General features: G+C 43.3%; 1 protein-coding gene across 48 annotated transcripts in view; it reads left to right on the top strand.

Annotated features, from left to right (window-relative positions):
- Nucleotides 1-4,157, top strand: part of LOC118376180 (ephrin-B2a-like) — a 44,742-nt gene extending 40,585 nt beyond the window's left edge. For 2 of the 48 annotated variants that reach the window (XM_052492759.1, XM_052492813.1), the window contains exons 5-8: nucleotides 1-590; nucleotides 633-1,052; nucleotides 1,095-1,178; nucleotides 1,557-4,157. The exon at nucleotides 1-590 is cut by the window's left edge and continues 1,464 nt beyond it. The gene's annotated coding sequence lies outside the window, so the exon portion shown is untranslated. Of the gene's footprint in view, nucleotides 591-632; nucleotides 1,053-1,094; nucleotides 1,221-1,262; nucleotides 1,347-1,388; nucleotides 1,431-1,472; nucleotides 1,515-1,556 lie in introns of all 48 variants that reach the window. The other 46 variants (XM_052492770.1, XM_052492762.1, XM_052492803.1 and 43 more) reach the window with 46 other exon arrangements.
- The last annotated feature ends 327 nt before the right edge of the window (nucleotides 4,158-4,484 follow it).

Below are 4,484 nucleotides of genomic sequence, written 5' to 3'. Positions count from 1 at the left end.
ACACACGCACACACACACACGCTGCAGCCCAGCACTGAGGGAGCAGAAAGCAGGACTTGGAGAGGGCTGGACCATGTGAAGGTGTTTTATTTGTGTTCCGTCGCATCGGGGGACATGCTGCTCTTTCTACTCCCTCTGAGTGGTCAGGGCTCACCAGGTGGCTTCTGGGAATGGTGGAGGACCTAAATGAATCATAGAGCAGCACTTTTAACCTCTGCCCCCCCCCCCGTCCCTGTCCCTGTCCCTGTCCCTCTACCCAGTCAAGCAGTCAGATCACAGAGAGAGAGAGAGAGGTGCTGGCAGAAGGGGTGAAAGAGAGAGACGATAGAAGCTGTATCCCTTTCAGTATGGTTGTAATAGTAGCAAGGACTGACTTTCCATAGATTGGTCTCTACAACACCGAGAAGTGTTGGTGAACCGGAAATACAGGCAATAAGAAATCCCACCATGCCTTGCTGCTGCAGTTTCAGCTACACGGAGGAAAGGTAAAGATAAGAGAAGCCCAGGTCAAAGTGGAGTTTAACCCAGCCACTGTCTGAAACAGAGAGGTCTAAGTGGAGTTTAACCCAGCCACTGTCTGAAACAGAGAGGTCAAAGTGGAGTTTAACCCAGCCACTGTCTGAAACAGAGAGGTCTAAGTGGAGTTTAACCCAGCCACTGTCTGAAACAGAGAGGTCTAAGTGGAGTTTAACCCAGCCACTGTCTGAAACAGAGAGGTCTAAGTGGAGTTTAACCCAGCCACTGTCTGAAACAGAGAGGTCTAAGTGGAGTTTAACCCAGCCACTGTCTGAAACAGAGAGGTCTAAGTGGAGTTTAACCCAGCCACTGTCTGAAACAGAGAGGTCTAAGTGGAGTTTAACCCAGCCACTGTCTGAAACAGAGAGGTCTAAGTGGAGTTTAACCCAGCCACTGTCTGAAACAGAGAGGTCTAAGTGGAGTTTAACCCAGCCACTGTCTGAAACAGAGAGGTCTAAGTGGAGTTTAACCCAGCCACTGTCTGAAACAGAGAGGTCTAAGTGGAGTTTAACCCAGCCACTGTCTGAAACAGAGAGGTCTAAGTGGAGTTTAACCCAGCCACTGTCTAAAACAGAGAGGTCTAAGTGGAGTTTAACCCAGCCACTGTCTGAAACAGAGAGGTCTAAGTGGAGTTTAACCCAGCCACTGTCTGAAACAGAGAGGTCAAAGTGGAGTTTAACCCAGCCACTGTCTGAAACAGAGAGGTCAAAGTGGAGTTTAACCCAGCTACTGTCTGAAACAGAGAGGTCAAAGTGGAGTTTAACCCAGCCACTGTCTGAAACAGAGAGGTCTAAGTGGAGTTTAACCCAGCCACTGTCTGAAACAGAGAGGTCAAAGTGGAGTTTAACCCAGCCACTGTCTGAAACAGAGAGGTCTAAGTGGAGTTTAACCCAGCCACTGTCTGAAACAGAGAGGTCAAAGTGGAGTTTAACCCAGCCACTGTCTGAAACAGAGAGGTCTAAGTGGAGTTTAACCCAGCCACTGTCTGAAACAGAGAGGTCAAAGTGGAGTTTAACCCAGCCACTGTCTGAAACAGAGAGGTCTAAGTGGAGTTTAACCCAGCCACTGTCTGAAACAGAGAGGTCTAAGTGGAGTTTAACCCAGCCACTGTCTGAAACAGAGAGGTCTAAGTGGAGTTTAACCCAGCCACTGTCTGAAACAGAGAGGTCTAAGTGGAGTTTAACCCAGCCACTGTCTGAAACAGAGAGGTCTAAGTGGAGTTTAACCCAGCCACTGTCTGAAACAGAGAGGTCTAAGTGGAGTTTAACCCAGCCACTGTCTGAAACAGAGAGGTCTAAGTGGAGTTTAACCCAGCCACTGTCTGAAACAGAGAGGTCTAAGTGGAGTTTAACCCAGCCACTGTCTGAAACAGCTCTAGGTTCTGTAGTGTCTGTTTCCAGGGGCAACAAGAACCGTTGCCCTCCTACACAACTTTAAAAAGCACAGGGACATCAAAGCTCATTGTCACTTTTTCTCAAACATCATCTTTAGCATTTCCTTGTTGTTTTATTTGTTTTTCACTATTATTATTATTATTATTATTTTAGTTAGAAAAATAGATGTACATTTAAAGGAGGTCATTTTGAAAACAGAAAGAGTAAGAAATAAACCATCTGAAAAAAAAACATAATTTATTCATCATAGACCCATTAGAGATGTTGTCAGACAGACACTGATGTCGTCTTTAGTCTGGTATAAAAGTACACATTATGCAAGCTAGAGTTTTAATGATCTAATTCCCCCACAATGTCCCATCTTTTCATTAACCGCCACCCAGAGACACAGGACTAGAGCCTGGGAAGGGGATAGGGAGGGCAGCCTGGACATATGCACCGAGGGGAGAGGAGGTTGTTGGACCCAAAATAGCATAACCACCAGGCAGACCAGCAGTGTATCCCACAGTCCTTCACTGTAGCATCTCCCAAAGGACCATGGGAAATTCTCATGAGTACCCTGTGCCCCTCTTTCCCCATGCTACCGTGTGTGTGTGTGTGTGTGTGTGTGTGTGTGTGTGTGTGTGTGTGTGTGTGTGTGTGTGTGTGTGTGTGTGTGTGCCTCCTGTTGAGCAAGGCCAGTGAAAGACAGCCATTTTGTTCTCTTTATTCACACGCATTTGAAAACATTGACTTAAGAAAATGAGAACAGGATTGTGACTTATACCACGCCCAAATCATGTATCTGTTCACAACCAACATTCTCATTAGTTCATTAAGAACATCAAATTTCACCAAGCCTTGTATGATCTGGGGTTTGTGCCTCTAAGAGGCTACAAAATCTGCAAATATGCAATTTCTATTTATTTTTTTAAGAATTGAGAGAAATCTACACCTATGGAAAGTGTTCTTAAACCACTGAGAGATGTAACAACACACAGGACAACAACAAAACGAGTAAAGTACATCACACGAGCCTGCTGTTAAGAGTTTTTGATTTCTAGTATTATTTTAACATTTATTTTAGTTCCAAGGTGAACTGTGAAGAAAAAAAAAAAAAAACGTTTTGAAAATGAAATGCACCCGGACAGTTATTTAAGAAAACAGAGAGAGAGAGAGAGAAAACACACACACCAGGAATCACAAAACAAGTTGATGTTTAGTTGCTGTCTTGACTGCGACAGAATATGACAATCGTTTTAGTTTTCTTTGAATCTGACGTCCTTATCCTAGCTAACGTACAACTGACATTCTTCTGAAAACGGCTAGGGTCGATTTTTATGTCTCTGTTGTGTCACTGAAATGTTGCAGCCACGTTGAGAGAATGTTAGCAAGCTGGCTAGGAGAAGTACTTCAGGCTAACTGTAAAATGCCTTGCTCGTATTGGTCAGCCCTTGGTCACCTGACTCAGTAATTTTGCACCGTTCTGTAGGTGAGAAACTGTAAATACATGAATGTTTGTATTGTTTATGAATCCTGGGATGTTACGATAGCCTTATTCACCTTTTTAGGAAAGTAAATGGACATGAATAAAGAGCAAATGGGACACTCTTCTGTAAAACAGAGCATACGTTTGTTGGTAAATAGCTTGTGTATATATTGACAAGATCAATAAAACAATGTTTTTATCAACTCTTAAAGTAAGATGTTTGTATACAATTCGATTTTTTTTTGCTGATTTTTTTGTTTGTTTGTTGCTATGTATTTTAGCTAGCGCTCGTTGGAAAGCCTGTTGTCCTCCTCCCACTCCCTCCCCCTTTTGCACTGTTTCCATGGCAATTTGGAAACAATCGAGAGAACAAGTTGCCAAACCGACTGCTGCATATTCCTGTGTACCATAAATATTTATTGAATTCATTTTTGTTGTTGTTCTGTTTTTTATTTTTAATTTTTAAAATTTGATTTCTGTTCAGTAAGTGACACAGTATTACGATTGCGTTGTTCATTTGTCTCCCTGTCCTGGTTTCGTTAGTCTGTCCTGGTTTCGTTAGTCTGTCCTGGTTTCGTTAGTCTGTCCTGGTTTCGTTAGTCTGTCCTGGTTTCCAGGTGGCTGTATCAGTAACCCCCCCCCCCCCTTGCAGTTTGAGATGACCAGGCCGTTGAAATGGTTAAACATTCAAAAACAAAAATTAACTAAAGTGACACACACATTCCACCAGTCTGTTAAAGAACTGAAAATGTTTTTCAATAAAATGTTTTTCCTATGGACATGCCGTCTGTGTTTTCCTACGGTCTGTCTGTGTTTTCCTACGGTCTGTCTGTGTTTTCCTATGGTCTGTCTGTGTTTTCCTATGGTCTGTCTGTGTTTTCCTACGGTCTGTCTGTGTTTTCCTACGGTCTGTCTGTGTTTTCCTATGGTCTGTCTGTGTTTTCCTAAGGTCTGTCTGTGTTTTCCTACGGTCTGTCTGTGTTTTCCTATGGTCTGTCTGTGTTTTCCTATGGTCTGTCTGTGTTTTCCTACGGTCTGTCTGTGTTTTCCTATGGTCTGTCTGTGTTTTCCTATGGTCTGTCTGTGTTTTCCTAAGGTCTGTCTGT

The sequence above is a fragment of the Oncorhynchus keta genome, chromosome 34 (genome assembly GCF_023373465.1).
Source record: "Oncorhynchus keta strain PuntledgeMale-10-30-2019 chromosome 34, Oket_V2, whole genome shotgun sequence".
Taxonomy (NCBI): domain Eukaryota; kingdom Metazoa; phylum Chordata; class Actinopteri; order Salmoniformes; family Salmonidae; genus Oncorhynchus; species Oncorhynchus keta.
Note: the sequence above shows the minus strand (reverse complement) of the source record. Positions and strands in the feature narration are given on the sequence as shown.